General features: G+C 44.5%; 1 protein-coding gene and 1 long non-coding RNA gene across 2 annotated transcripts in view; one reads left to right on the top strand and one right to left on the bottom strand.

Moving 5' to 3' along the window:
* Nucleotides 1-1,441: 1,441 nt before the first annotated feature.
* Nucleotides 1,442-8,590, bottom strand: LOC123020982. The gene is made up of 3 exons (XR_006414235.1): nt 8,444-8,590; nt 1,932-2,051; nt 1,442-1,795 (listed from the first exon to the last, which is right to left on the bottom strand). It is a non-coding gene; the product is annotated as an uncharacterized LOC123020982 (long non-coding RNA).
* A 436-nt stretch (nt 8,591-9,026) lies between these two features.
* WAC (WW domain containing adaptor with coiled-coil) overlaps nt 9,027-16,146 on the top strand; it is a 69,010-nt gene continuing 61,890 nt past the window's right edge. The window contains exon 1 of the mRNA XM_044425294.1: nt 9,027-9,479. The gene's annotated coding sequence lies outside the window, so the exon portion shown is untranslated. The remainder of the gene's footprint in view (nt 9,480-16,146) is intronic.

The following is a 16,146-nucleotide window of genomic DNA, read 5'->3' as shown; positions in this document are numbered from 1 at the left end:
TTGGAATGGTCACCAAAGACAATGGCTCCAGGAATTCAGGGAGTTTGGATAGCTTTTATGGCTTCAACTCTTTCAGCCCTTTGTCAACTTGATACTTCTGGAACAGTAAAGATGTGATCTAGCCAAAGCTATGCACTTTGATTTCTCTTTATTTCAGAGGATGAATGAACCACATGCTTAAAACTCTCCCGCTAGACTCAATAGGGTTTACCATTTTTGAGTGTATATGACCAAACAGAACAACTTTGCAATAATATTTGGGTTATAACATATATAGCAATTGTTATAGGCATTGAAAAGGGCCAAATGGCTGCCAGTTCTCATTTGTGTACCTTCAAAACAGAAAATATAAAACAACTAGTAATTTCATTGCTCCCGAAAGCTTGTTAAAGGCTTTTCTCATATAATGCAAGGATTGTGTTTAATTATGTGGATTTGCAAGCAGAAGAGTCTTAATTACTGTGGTTAATGTTCTTAAATTGTGAAGGATCCAGTAGTAGGCTGCTATTATTATAAGACAACCAAATTCAAGGAAATTGGAAATTAGGAACGCTGACTAGAAACTTGAAAGCCAAGGTGATATAGCAGTTAGAAGGTTAGACTGGGACTCTGGAGATCTGGGTTCTAGTCCACACTTGGCCATGGAGCTCACTAGGTGACTCGGGGTCAGTCGCTGGCTCTCAGCCTAGTCTAACCACGTGGTTGTTGTGAGGATCAATGGAGTGAACCGCTCTGATGATGCATGCATGCTCCCTTGGCCTCCCTAGAGGGAAAAGGCAGGATAGAAATGTAACAGGCACACAATGAAACCACTATTGTTCTGCTTTTAAAATGAGTTTTCTTTAAGGGTAAATAGAATGTGTTTCCATCACAAGAAGGGACGCTAAGTCCTCATTGTATGATGCCATCTCCAGGAATCAGACACCCAACTGGTACATTCCTGCTTTTTTCACATACCTGCCTTGCCAATCTGTGATCCTTTGCTTGTGATGGAACACGATCAGGAGTACCTGTTCTGGTCACCTTACCTGAAAAAGGACATTATTGAGTTGGGAAACGTACAGAGAAGGGAACAAAACTGACCAGAGGGCTGGAGCGACTCCTCTAGGAGTACCTACAGCTGGGACTTTTTTGCTTAGAAAAAAGGTAAGGGGAAAGATAATAGACGTATTTAAAATAATGCATGATATGGAGAAAGTGGAGAAGGAGACCTTTTTCTCCATTTCCCATAACAAACGAATCCAGGATCATCTGACTGGTGTGAGATTTAAGACAGATAAAAAAGAGTACTTCTTCACACAGTATATTGTTGAACTGTGGAATTCACTGCCATGGGAAGTGGTGCTGGTCGCCAATCTGCACCCATCCTGCTCAGGATCAGCTGGGTTGCCACCATGTGAACAAAGCACTGGACTAGATGGACCTTGGGTCTGATCCAGCAGGGCTTTTCTTATGATGTTCTGCTCTTCTCATCTAACGCACACCATCAAACATGCAATCTGGGTGCCACACAAAGAATCAGGATCTGACCCTGGTGTGCAGGGAAGGGGAAGCCCGCAACTCGGGATGGTGGGAACCTCTGTGAGCAGAAGGCTTCCTCTCACAGAAGGCAGATTCTGGATCCAATCCCAAAAGCACTCATGCCCACGGTTTTTACCTCTCCACCCCACCAACCCACAAAGGGAGAGTGGGAAATGGCACAAAACCCTCGACTAAGAAAGTCCCACTTAAAGTACACCTGCAATGTGAACATGAGACATTTTGGTCAACTCATGGTAAAGAAAGAGATGCTTTCCTATACTAGGAAGAGAAGAAGAATATTGGGAAGTTAAAAACGTGAGTTTTCACCATCTTTGACATTGGTACGTTTTCACTACTGATGTTCAAGTTGCACAACGATCAACATGAACAGACAAAGAAGTGGTCCCTACCTGGACACAGAGAGTGCTCTGTTGCCATCCCATGGTGCACAGGAGCAAGACACGAGCAGGCAACCAGCTCCGTAGAGGCAAGTGCTTGGGAAAAGTGTCCTTCGAGCATTTCCTCGTTAGCTGTTGAGTAAGGGCAGATATAAGATGTTATAGTGCCACCTGCTGTTTGACTGCTGGATGTTGCTACAAATTCAAACTAGCCCTTGAATCCCTACCAGCCAGCATCTTTCCCTCAGTTTGGGAATCTTCTTTCTCAGGATCCCTTTGCAGAATGAAATCTAACTCTTGGCACTGAAATGCTGATGAGGATACACGGCATGGTTATGGTGAAGTTATTGACAATTACAAGTGCAGCGGCAACAGCGGTGCACTGAGAAACGCTGCACTGAAGTTACGTAGCCTACAGGATTGTCCCTACACAAATAATTTTTTTTCAGTGGCAGGCAGGCATGGCATAATGCGAATAGAAGTCCCTCCCACCAAATATATCTGGATGCAGAAGTTACCTTTTCTCAACATGGAACTTGCAGGGCTGAGATTTTGCACATTCTCAGAGTGCAGGAACTATCTCCCAAGAAGGCAACTTCTTGTTTCAGACCAAGAATGCTTCATCCTGCCTCACACTGGGTTCAACCAAATGCCTTTGAGAGCTTGTAACTGAGACACAGAGGGCAACAGCTGCAGCATTTAGTGCTCATAAGCACACTGCCTCTGAACACGCTCAGGGCGCGATCTTATGCATGCTGATGATTCAATGTGTTCTTTAACTTGAGAATTGAAATGAGGGTGAGAACATAGGCATGTTTGAACACAAAAAATTCTGCAACTCCCAGCATTCCCCAAGCAGCCTGTGAGACATTTTTCCATACAAACATGCATGGGACTATGTCCTTAGCAGTCATTCATGTCTAAGAGTCTTTGAAAAATCTACTGTCCATGAGTTGTGTCCGAAGGTGCAATTGTCTGCATGTTTAGACAGAAAAAACACTACATCTCCCAGCATGGCTCCCTGGGGAATGCTGGGAGTTGTCAAACTTTTTATATTTAAATATGCATAAGGCTGCACCCTGATTTTAATTTTACATCTCCAAGCTAGTGACCAATCGCCACATGTGGAAGCCAGTTGCTTACTTGTAGCAGAAGAAAACCCAGAACGGCAGAGAACTGTGCTCCCCTTCTGAAATTAAAAATCATGTGAAGGGAGGCCACGTGAGGCCATCTTGACTTCCCAGCTTGACTGCCTCCACTTGCAACCTTCATTTGTTGAGGGAAAGGTCTGAAACTTGAACCAATGCCTGTTTAGTTAAGCATGCATCCATTTCAGGATTTATTTGGTGGGCAGAAAGTGGATGTCCAGGCATTTCTGAGGCAGTTTCCAGAAGCCAGCTTGGCCAGTCTTCGGGCACCCTGGGAGCTGAAGTCCAAACATCTGGACCTCTATGTTCTGTCCACCCTAGCTTACATCCCTGGTATTCTCATTCAAGGGGCACAGTCTTCCCCAACCTGGGGTCCTCCAGTTACTGTGGACTACACCCCCCAGCATTCCTGACTGTATGTTATCCCAGCTAGAGCTGATGGCAGTAGAGGTCCACAACAAAAGGTAGCGTCACATAACATTGTACTGACCTGGGGGAATATTAGACTCCTCTAATACACTGACTGGTTCAAAATTGAGAATGAGTTCTGCAAGGCTGTATACTGTTGCCCTGCCTATTCAACTTGTATGCAGAGCACATCATGAGAAAGGCGGGCCTAGATGAATCCCCAGTTGGAATTAAGATCGCTGGGAGAAATATCAACAGCCTCAGATATGCAGATGATACCACTTTAATGGCAGAAAGTGATGAAGAACTAAAGATCCTCTTGATGTGAGTGACGAAGGAGGGCACAAAAGTTGGCTTGAAACTCAACATTAAGAAAACTAAGATCATGGCATCTGGTCCTCTCACTTCCTGGCAAATAGATGGGGAAGAAATGGAGGTAGTGACAGATTTTATTTTCCTGGGCTCCAAGATCACCACAGACAGGGACTGCAGCCAAGAAATTAAAAGATGTTTGCTTCTTGGGAGGAAAGCTATGGCAAATCTAGACAGCATACTAAAAAGCAGAGACATCACCCTGCATATAGTTTTCCCAGTTGCAATGTATGTCTGTGAAAGCTGGACCATAAGGAAGGCTGAGTGCTGAAGAATTGAAGCCTTTGAATTGTGGTGCTGGCGGAGACTCCTGCGAGTCCCTTGGACTGCAAGAAGATCAAACCAGTCAGTCCTAGAGGAGATCAACCCTGACTGCTCTTTAGAAGGCCAGATCCTGAAGATGAAACTCAAATACTTTGGCCACCTAATGAGAAGGAAGGACAATGAGAAGGAAGGACTGGAGAAGAGCCTAATGCTGGGAACAATAGATGGCAAAAGAAGAAGGGGACAGCAGAGAATGAGGTGGCTAGATGGAGTCACTGGGGCAGTGGGTGTGAGCTTAGGTGGACTCCGGGAGATGGTGGAGGACAGGAAGGCCTGGAGGGAAGTTTGTCCATGGGGTCGTGATTTGACAACAACTACAACAACACATTACAGTTAACTGATATGTGGATTTAAAAAAAAACTATTTGCAGTTCAGAGAAGAATAGTTGCTTGTCTCTTTTTCTTTCTCTCACTCTCTCTTTGAGAAAACATGTTTCCTGTACATTTTATTGGAGATTCTGAATGTGTAAAATTACACACTGGAGGCAGTCAAAACATATTGCAAAATGAGGTGCTTGATTGCAAATGAACTGTAAAAGCTGATAGTTTGTTTTCTTGCAAATTAGCAATGGTGGGTGATGAATGAATTTCTCAAAATAACCCAGCAGCTCCAAAACTCTACTTTCACTATGGAAAATACAGTCCTTTGCGAGAAAAAACACAAACAATTCCATCTGTGCTTCCAAATACAGACCTTAATTTACTGCAGATGATCTTGTATTTACTGTAAATGGGCATATTTTGCAATGGAAAACAACATGTTGCAGTGAGGAAGAAATTATCTGCTTAGTCTAATCAGATTGAATATAGAGGCCTGATGCCTGGAAATGTCCTGTTAAAAAGATAAACTTTCTTCTGTGTGGTGTACCATTAAGAACATACACACATGCAATCTTTCTTAAGTATATGTTCTCATAGGAAGCAACAAAGCTATGCTGTGCAAGCCAGCAGGCTAACCCACTGGTTATATTTTGCTGATAGTTAGAGCACAAATGACAAATCTGATAAGCAACGCTGAGCAGAATGAACGATTTTGCCATTAAGGGTGATTTGTACTACCACACACATGATGATTGCCATGTGTATAATTGCAGGCTATCACAACTCCAAAGAGGGCTCCAGTTATGGGCATGCCCCAGGCTTTTCCCATGCTGCCTTAGTAATTGGACTCCCACATCTCATCCCATCAACCATTTGATATGTTTCCATTGATTGTAGAAGCCACCTTGAGGGCTGTTATGCTGGAGAGGCCCTGAATAAATGAATAACAAGCCAGAGGTGCGTATGTGTAAAAGGCAAGGAAGAGGTAATGCAGCAACGGTGTGAATCACATTTAAGAGTGGTGCATTTAAGTGCTTTCCTTAATTAATGTGACAGCCACATGTTTGTAAACATCTGTAGACAAGGGGGCTGATTCCAGTTCAGAGGGAGTCCTTGGCAAAGCGCCCTGCCTATGCTGGTGTGCCTGGCATGTTTGTGTAACAGCAGCAGAGCTGTGTGCAGCCCAGGCAGGTTGGAGCCAGCACCTGTGGGGTGTCAAGGGTTGCACCACAGTCCAGGTCCTGTCGCAGGATGCTGTGTGCAAGCCCCAGGCCTGGCGCCTTTCAGTTACAGCTGTCACCGAGTGGTGCTTGGCCTCAGCCCGCTTTTGAGTGCACGTTGATCCTGCATTTACTTCTGCACAGGGCATGGACCAGCTCTGAGACACGTTTCTGAAGGGTAGAGAGGTGCAGTGACGGCTTTGTTCATCAGCTGATGTTAACAGGGAACCTGCCACATTATCTTTCCTCGACCCATGAATACCTCTTCAGTCCTCCTGAGAAAAGGGGCATGCTCTTGCTTTTCAGCCTCTCTTCTCCTGTTACATTAAGGTGTGCTCTGCATTAATGAATAAGAGAGACATCTGAAGGACAGGCGAGCGTTTTGGCCATTGCAGGATGAATGGCTGATCATAAACCAAAGGAAGCGAGAATGCTTTAAGCCTTGTTTTACCATGTGATGCCAGTGCTTTGTCAGCTGCATTGATTTCTGGTCCATTTCTGAGCCCAATTTGAAAGGTTGCTGTTGCCCTTTAAATCTTAAACCATTTTAGGTTATTCTATTCCTGCACTGCTTTTTCTCTGCATTATATTGTATATAGTTCTTTTAAATATTTGCATTGTATTTTATAATTTTAACTGCTAAGATGTTCTATTTTAACTGCTAGCAATTCACGTAGGGAACATTTGTTTTAGGAAGGCTTAGAAATGCAATAAATAAATAAATATACAAATCGGAACCTGTCATATCTCAAGTCATAGGATTGGCCCATTAAGCTCAGTATTATTCATATGGACTGACCATGCTTCTCCAAGGCTTCAGGCAGGAACTTTTCCCAGCCCAGCCCTACCTGGGAATGCCTGGGATTGAGCACGGGGCTCCCAGTGCACGCTGGTGGTGGCTGGTGGCTCCGTTGTCAGTGGGCTGACGTCTCCATTCCAGGCCCATCGTGTCGCGCTCTGCCCCGCAAACGGGTTCAGCACCATGGATGGCCCCTCTGCCATTCAGACTGAAGCCCAGAGTGGATCCGGGGCTCCAGTGACATTGCAGCCACCTGCCTCCAGAGAGCGCCATGATTCTCTGCTGAGAAAATCCCCCACAAGCAATGCTCCCAGAGAGCTGACGGCATCCCTTCTACAGAGCCTTCCACCAAATGTGCCAGAGTGTCTTGACATGATTCATTTCCATGCTGTGCCACTCCTGGCCTGACCAGGTGTTCCCTTTTTACAAAAGACATTTGAATGACTGCCAGTGGATTGTCAGCTAGTGGAGGGCATTCTCTATGTGAAGGACTCTCTTGCCAAAATCAAGAACTGCTGAATCCATGGCCCTCCGCTGTTAGCAACACCTGGGCAGCAGACCAAACCTGCAGGCATGCAAGCCACTCAGTCTTCCATACCATGGTGAGATATGCTATTTTTTTTTACTTGGAATATGAATATTTTTATTCACTTGAAATAAATTAGCATGTGCACATCATTGTCCTCTTTCGTCCTCATGCTTGGCAATGCATTTCCTCTCTCTTGGTGATCGATTCATCCACTATCCCCCCCACCCCCAATTTAGTGCATTTGCTTTCCGGCTGGTGGTGACAAGGCCCATAATAGGCCGAAAGTACCAGGACAGACATCCCTATTTCTTCTCAGTGATTCTACTTGGGGCCGCAAGGCTCATTTTACCAAACGGGCTTCAGCAGAGGCAACAGCAGGGCAAAGGAATCAAATGTATGCTGCAGGCAGTGATGAATCTCTTGCTTTAATTCTCTTTGGAAAGGCTGCTTGCTGCCACTTTTAGTGTAAACCAGGGTTTCTCATGTGTGGAGGGGATACAGACTCATGGAGCTGTGTAGCCAAAGGATGATTTCGAAGAGAGGGGGAGTGAGAGAAGAGCTAGGCCTCGAGGGGCAAATCTGTCTTTGATTTTGAGGAAGGCTGGATGAAGGATGAAGTGTGGCTCCATCCCTGAAGAGAGAAAAGGTCAGGCTCTCCAAATGATTTTGGAATGCAGTTGCAATTAATCATTTGGCGCTGCCTGGACAGAAACGGAGGTCAAGCAGGGCAGAGCTAAGCTGCCCATCGAATTGGGGCAGCCCGCGGCATTCGTAGTCCGGGTCCTGCTCAAGGTCTTTGGCGGAGGTGAGACTGTGGCCTCGACAGAAAAATGAGGGAAGCAAGCCTCTCGCAGGCAGCATGAGGGGGCGCTGCCGTCCACATACTGGCCACGGACATCCTTCTCTCAGGATGTCCATGGCAGGACCATGGCCTGGCGAATGGGCCCAGCAGGAAGGAACGCCTTCCTTCCCCAAACGGAGGGTGGAGCAGCTCTCAGGCCTGCTCTCAGGCAGAGGCGGGGACTTGTTCTTCTTTGAAGTGGCACATACATATGTACCCGGCTTTGCATCTTTCCCATAACAAACATTAAGCACAGTTGCAGGGACTGGGAGACAGAGTGTGTGCCCATGCTCCTCATCCTAGGAATTAATACTTACCAGGCAGACCCACTGAACTCTGCAGGACTTACCTTCAGTAAAGCTGCTTTAGAATTAACCCTAAACTACTATGTTGACTGACTCTGTGTGTGTGTGTGTGTGTGTGTGTGTGTGTGTGTGGTTTTTTTTTTTTTTTTTTACCCCGGATGGCAGTGGGGTTGTACCTCTCCCAAATGCATTTCCTTATCAGTCCTGGAGCAATCATAATAAAATATAGATTAAAACAAAACTTGATATTTACTCACTGTTAAATGAGAAATATTTATTTTGTCTTAATAGGTTGTTAATAATCCTTGAGGGTTGCCCTCGTTTCTTCCAGCAGCTTTTCCATAATACGGCCAACTGTTGCATGAAGGGACAAACTAGAGATGACAACAGAAATGTGTGACTAGATCTGTTTAGATCTCACACACACACTCACACACACACATGGATGGATGGACGGACACACAAAATGGTGAGGGGGAAATCTAGATTGGCACCATAGTGTGGAAAGTGGGGGATTGAACCCTCCCCCCATTTCATTCATTCAATAAAATTTGCTCTGTCGGAACAACAGGAACAACAAACATATACACCATAGCATGAATTCCCTGGAAGAAGGAGCCAAGACCACACCCAGTGATGGTTTTTTTTTTTTAATTTTAACTGCACAACAGAGATAAGAAAATGAGTCTGAAAGATAACTTTATCCATTTTAGCAGTGTGAGGACTAGAAGGCCCCTTATCATTTGCTTGCAATTAGTGCTAGAAACAAACAGTTGCTTTTAAAGTTTTTTTAAAGTGGTTTGGAAGATAGGCATGACTTCTCACAGTGCGCAATGGAAAGAGGCAACTTGTAGCTGAGCAGATGTTTTGGCCAACAGCTTCCATCAACCCGTGAGAATCATGCGGAACTTTAACTTTTGTCCTGTCCACCAGCAATGCAAACCAGCATTTACAGAGGACGAAGCAAATGACACATATGGGGAAAAGGAATGAAAGCTGCCGTCCCATGCTTCACCTCACTAGGCTTCCTCACTTTGAAGCAGCCCCACTTCCACGCCACATCTCAGTGGGGCCCCAGGGCCAGGAGTGAAGCAGCCGAGGAGAAAACTTGCTTAGGAGAGCAATCCGATGGTCACTGGAATTGTTTGGACTGCCCCTCCTGGGGTCGGAGGTGGTGGTCCAAATTCAGGAGGAGCAGTCACAGGTCCAAGCCTACTTGCTGCCCTCTGAGGTCAGGAAAGTGGCCTTGGAGGAGGAGGAAAGGTGGCGTTCAAGTGGGTGAAGATGAGACAGGTAAGAGCAGGTTGTGGGCTAATCTGAGCTGCTTCCAGCTTCCTTCCCTTCCCCTCTGAAGTGCTCTTGAGGAGCCAATAAAGAAATCTGCCTGAACCTTGGGGCAGGAGGACAGGGGGCAAAGACCATCACCACCCCTCCTCCTACCCTTATTCAAGCCACTGAGCCGGCGGGGGGGGGGGGGGGGAGGGGCGTCTGATCACCGAGATAAGGCATGGGAGAAAGGTAGCTTTCCTCCCACCTGGCGCATACCTGTTGCTGTGGACATGAATAAACACCCCATCAATTGTGCTTGAGAATGGAGCATCCACCTATTTAGCATATACAGGTTACCACTGCACATGACCCTGAACAGAGTTCGGCCCTCGGTTGCTCCAGTGACAATGTTCATTGCTGCGAGAGAGGTTTCCAGAGACTGCTTCTTCCGGAAGACCTCCCTGCCAAGTGCAGGTAGGCAATGAGGGCGAGAACCTGCGAGTGCAAGAGCACAACGCAAATGCCTCACCTGCAGTTTATTAGCTCCCTTAAAGGGGGTAATGCACAGAGGCTGACCCAAGGCCACACGTAACGCTAACACAAACACAAACACTGAAGCAACTGCCTGTGCAGCAGTCCATGGTAAGCTACAAGCCTGGTTTCTGTCAGCCTAGACAAGAGACCCGTTGTCCCCCTTCAAATCCCTCCAGCTCTGCTGAGCATGTAACTTCTGGCTTCTGCAGGAGGCATTTGGCTCCAGCTTTACCACTTCATTGCCTCTCCTGCTTCTGGCTGTGTTTTCTGGTCTCTTTTCAGTTCTGGTCTTACCTTTAAACAGAGTATCATGCAAGGCTCAGCATTACCTGAAAAGCGATTTCTCAAACTGAAGAGGTAGGAACACTGTCAAGAACTGGCAATTATCTCCCAGATTGTGAATACAGACAAAAACTTCCAGAGTGTCCATTGTTCCTTGTGGTTAATTTCTCATGTAAGATTATTTTTGAGTAGAGTTTTCATATGCTTGAATGTACTGACATGCTAAATCCTATAAAAGCTTTCGATACCCATTTCTCACAGAGTGGTTTGCCCTTATCATGAAGTATTTTTTTTTCTAGGATGTAGTGAGAGGTGCCCACCAAACTTGTTGCAACCAGTCAGGTGAAAAGGTGATGGTCACAAATTTGATAAAAAATATGAGCTCCACCCAGCTGTGATATTGAATACACAATCATTACTTCTCTTTGGGATTTCAGACAGCTGATCCCTCCATGCAGCAAGCCCAGAACTGCTCAGATTTCACCATGGCTTCGCATATTGTGCAAACTTACCCAAAGTGCATTGGCCAAAGGCTGCCAAATTTATTCCAGCCCTTGAGACAGACTATCCCACGTGAGCCTTCTCCCTGAGAGTAAAAATATTGCAATAATAAATCAAAGGGTTAAAAATGCATTGACATTCCACGACACCCATAATTGTAGAGCTGACACTTGCTCTGGCTTTCCCGCTCCTCTTGAGTCCTTCAAATCAGGTTAGGGTAGTTACTTACAAATCACCTAAAAAGAAGAAATAGATCATCAAGAAAGGGAGGGCAAAGGCAGAAACAAATTTACATATGCAAACGTATATGTCTAGGTGTGATTTGATAAATGCTTGTTATATTTAAAAAGAAATATAGTGCATCTCATCACAGTGCAGAAGATGGTGAGCAGGTGACCCGAATGTCTGCCGAGCCAGCTGTTGATGAGCAGCAGTTCCAATGGTGTTTTGTTTGAATTTATTTATTTACAATACTGCTCCCCATTGGAGCACATTATGCCTAAAACATGAAAACACAGCCGTTCAAATATAGGACACTTTCAAATACTAGGCACCCCACTGGCAGCCCTTCAAACAGAGGACTGTAAAAGAAGAATCATGGCCTCTTTAGATCAGGTATGTGTATTGTAGAAAAGGCTCTGTGTTTAATTAAGCTTTGCTATAAAGCAACCTATTCTTCCTTCCCACAAAACACAAGAAGGAGTTAACTGTTCCCATTCTGATCTTTGGCAGTGTTTACTATCTCAGTCTGTAGGTTGACCTCATCAAACATGTGTCAGCACAGAGGAGAGAACAAGATTTCATAATTAACCCTCCCAGACCCCACTGATCCCGCAGCAGCAGGATGCAAAATACCATAGAAGCACTTCAAATTAAGCTTTTATTTTCATCCATTTTGTTGGGAGAATGTACATTCTTAACTTGCTTGAACTGGATAGGATCATGACTAATGCACTTTTTAAAAAACAGCATCTCTGAAGACACAAGTAGCTTCCATCTGTTCCTAAGAAAATTTCACACAAATAATTTTTCAGTGACTGACTGGTGTGGCATTAATCTATTCTGAACTCAAGTGCTTTTTCCTAACAAAACCTGTTGGTTTGGGGTTTAGGCATTGAAGATGAAGTCCTGAACTTGTTTCCACCAATCTTTCAGGTACACCAACTCTTTGGTTTTGGCTGCAACCATCAGTACCCCTGGGATCACATGAGTCATATGTACCATGCCTTTACAGTGTTACATTTTGAAATCAGGGCCTTTCTGCACAACATTTTCTAAAATGCTAAAAAGGTGCTTTCAAATGAGCCTTTCATGGCACCATCACCCTGCTTTGCTCAGCATTTTCTACATATTCCAAGCAAGGACATCTTCTACTTGTGATTCCTATATAAAATCTTTAGAGAGAAATACTTAGTGTGGGTGTGGGGACCCCCAGACTGCCCAGTATAGACAGTGGTCAAAGATATCTGAGTGAGAATAAAGCAAACTAAGGTGAAGGGATGGGATGGGATGACTGGGATGTTGAGCTGTAGCACTTCATACTGCAACATTTTGTTGCAGGTCCCAGCTCTGGCCACAGCAAGCTATCCAAGCTATGGCTGTACTTGTTGCTCCACCACAGAAACTCCACACTCCCTGAAGGATAGGATTGTCCTTCCTTAAGGTTTTCTGGTTTCTGACATTGAAGCACTACAGAAAGGAAATTAAAATCCTTTCCTCTGGAATTCTTCAGTCACCAAAATTCTTAATCACTCTGGCTTTTCTCAGATTATCATCTTTTTTCCTACATCAGTCTTACCCATAATCTCTCCACCATGTCAGAGGGAATCATTAATCATGCTGCACATCTGCTTTGGGGTTTCAGGATGATTCTTGTTCAATAAATTATAGCTTGGAAGACATGTTTTCCTGATCTGTGCATTGGCTTTGTAATCATTCCTTTTGCCATCTCAGAATCTGTAGAACCCAGAGATAATGCCAGATGCTGGTATCTTTACAGACTGGCTTTATAAACAGGGATTCTTCCTATATCCATGTAGATGGATTGTTCAGATCACTTACTGCTCCCCCATCTCTTTGTTTTGAGCACTGAGAGCACTGCTCCTCTAGAGGTGTAACATCCTAGCAAGTGTGGAAATGCAAGGACAGTTTGTGGGGAGAGCAAGTGGAACAGTTGAGCTGCAGTGCAAGATGCTGGGCTTCTAACTCCTTTGAAAGAACTAACTGTATGGTTCAAGTGACTTTTCTGTCTAAACCACAGCTGGAGAACTCCAGGTCCAAGGCCAGACTTTGTCCTGCCTGGGATCCTAGTCCAGGCTTCTGAAGCTCTCCAGATGACCATGCTCCTTTCCTGGCACCATCCCTTTCCCCCAGGCACAACCATATCGTGGTTTCCTGGCCCTTGCTCAGTTTTCCCATTTTAGAAAATTGGAATGTCCCTCCTAAGGCTTAGTTACTGGTGGGAAAAGTTTTTAACTAAAATGTGCTGGCATATTTCATTTTTGCCCCTGTTGGAATACAGCCAAGAGCTTCTTTGTTAGACTGGAAGCCCCAGGGCTTCAACAGCTACTTCTGCTTTACTTGGTTTCCAGTTGCAACAGTCTGCCAAGTCATCTCAGCACATTATAATTGAACTCCAGGAACTGCTTTCTAGGTTCAATAAAGCAGAACCTTGGTAACTCAGTGTAAGAACACATGAAACCTCACTGAATGCTTGAGTCAATGTTAGTATCACCATGTTTACTTCAACTCCCATCCCTTTTCTCTCCCTCTTCAGGGCTGAGATGTCCGTTTAGGTCAGGACAAGCCTTGACTTTTGGCGCATTTACTCCCAAAGGTTGCCTGCCAGTATTCAAAGGAATTGGAGTCACAATTCGGGCTAGATCTTTCTTGATCTCCAACCAAGATGCTGGCACAGTATTGATAGTAGAGCTGTACACGGATGACCTCTGAAATTCTTCACCCTATGTGTTGGCAGAAACATTTGGGGGACAATTTCACAGAACTTTTGCAGTGGGAGGAGAAATGCTCCAACAGTTTCCAACAGGTAGAGTTTACCCTCACTTGCAAGAATGGAGCACAACTTCCGTCTTTTTTCTTAAGCAACAACAGCTGCAACTGCAGTTTATTTTTTATCAAAGTGAATGAGAAAGAAAAATAGCATGAAAGAAATTTTTGAACCAACACTGAGAGTACTTAGCTATTTCCCATTCCCAAAATGCAATCACAGGACTATGGATTTTCTATTCTCTCCCCACCGTTTTTCCCAAGCACATGTAGGAAGCCGGAGTTGGACTTTGTTTGAGCTATTCTTCTAGAGGGACAGAGCTGGACTTCAATCTTAATTGCACTTTCTTGGCAGAAGGCATCCTCTCACACAAGAGAGTCTTACTTCTGAGTATGGCAGGTTTCCGAAAAAAGAAAGGTCAGGTCTGCAAGTTGCACCTGCCAAAATCCCTTCTATACACACCTGTGAAAGGAGCAGGGCCTTGTTCTTTTTGCAGCGGGCCACCCTGCCTCTCAGTGTATATATATGGTGGGGTTGCACCATTTTTTCCAGTTTGGGGGCTGCACGAGAGAAAAGGGGGTATTTCTGTAGTTGAAAGAGGCTTCATATTCAGCATTTCCATACAGGAAAAGAAAAAAACAACATGCATATGCATGTAATATGTTACATTTCCAACATTATCTTGGTTGCCTCAGCAGCAGCAGCAACTAAGGAAAAAAGGGCAAAGACAGGCAATCAGGGAGGGAGACTAAAAATGGAAAAGACGCTGATCCAGAGCGGTAGATCCACAAATGGAGGCTCCACCATGGCCTTGGGGGCCACCTGCTGCCTACAGGTTATGAACCCCTGATGTCAGTCTGTGATGTCAAGTACGCTCAAAGCTGCAACAGTTGTGGTGGGATGCAAGTATACCAGGCCCTCCGTTCAGCCTCTTCACAGAGGAGAGAGAGCAACGTTCGCTTCAAGGTTTCCTTGCCAGCTAGTGAGGCATACTCAGCAGCCGCTGTGATCATGTGCATAGACTCTAGCATGACCTCATTTTGCTTGATAAATTAACTCAGACTTTCTTAAGAGAGCAGCAGGATACGTATGAGTGATGTAAGTACACTTTATTCCACACACTTATTTATGTAGGCAGCGGATTCTGAGAGTGTATTTATGGTGTGGACAAATTTGGCTTAGTCTGTTGGAACTTTACAGTTTTTCAAATAATCACTGGAATTATCACATTAGTTTTGGAAGATGATATGAGTGAAACTGACAGATAGAAGTCCCGAGGGCTTAGAGAGCTTAATATTATCCTTAAAACTCATCCCTACCAATACTTTCAAATTGACATCACAGGCTTCTGAGTTATGGGTTATTGGCACCTCTTTGTAAGCAGTTTTTGGAATGGAAAACAAAATCAACAATTACCTAACTGCTTGACTTGAGCTGTGCAATTAATCAAATTTTTTTGAAGGCATTGGTAAAATATATCTTAGCAAATCAAGCTGTTGCATGCCCATTCACTATCTCCCTGCTTCAAGAGACACTACATGAAAAATAAATGTTCATGCTCTAAACAGCAGTACCCCGAACAGCATTCAAGGTGACCAAGGTGCAGCCAAAGAACATAAAGGCACCGACATCCTGACCCCATCAATGATGCTTCTGATGGGAAATCTGGGCAAATTATCCCCATTCTTCATACAAGGGAAACACTGGAGGCCGGGAGACATATCACTTGCTCTGAATTCTTTTGTTCCCAGAGTTCCAGGTAGGGGTGGATGTGACTTATGATGTGGGATCAAGTCACATACATACAAAATGTATTGGTTGACTCTAGAGGAAGCTAATCACCTATCTTAAATTAATCATGCTGAACAACCTTTACTAATTTCAAATGAACTATGATTTCTTTTGAATCCAACCCAATCTCATTTTGTAGGACAGACAGCTGCTGAGAATTAAATAGCACACTCCACTTCCATAACACAGAAGAACCTTTTCTAATTTAGTGCCCTCTGGATGTTGTGAACTTCAGCTCTTAGCTGAAGAGTGAGCAAAGTGAGCAAAACTGCTGGTCAGAAATTCTAGGAATTGTGGTCTAAAACATCTGAAGAACACCAGGTTGGGGAAAGTTAATACACCAAATAATTTGAGAACAATATAGCAGGAATCCTATGTACCTTTGCATGTAAATGCATCCAGAGAAAATGAGAGCAATGTTCTGTGAGTGCAGATTTTTGAACTTGCTTAAATACTTCACTCCTCCAGAGGGCACAAAATTGCATAGAGCAATTTTGCTGAAGCAGTTAAAGAAGCAATAGTCTTAGGATGCAATCCTGAACATGATTAATACAGAATAGACCCCATTGGACTTCG

This window comes from Varanus komodoensis, unplaced genomic scaffold (genome assembly GCF_004798865.1).
Source record: "Varanus komodoensis strain SLA01 unplaced genomic scaffold, ASM479886v1 scaffold15, whole genome shotgun sequence".
In the NCBI taxonomy this organism is placed as follows: Eukaryota; Metazoa; Chordata; class Lepidosauria; order Squamata; family Varanidae; genus Varanus; species Varanus komodoensis.
The sequence above is the reverse complement of the archived record's forward strand: the minus strand, read 5'-3'. Positions and strand labels throughout refer to the sequence as shown.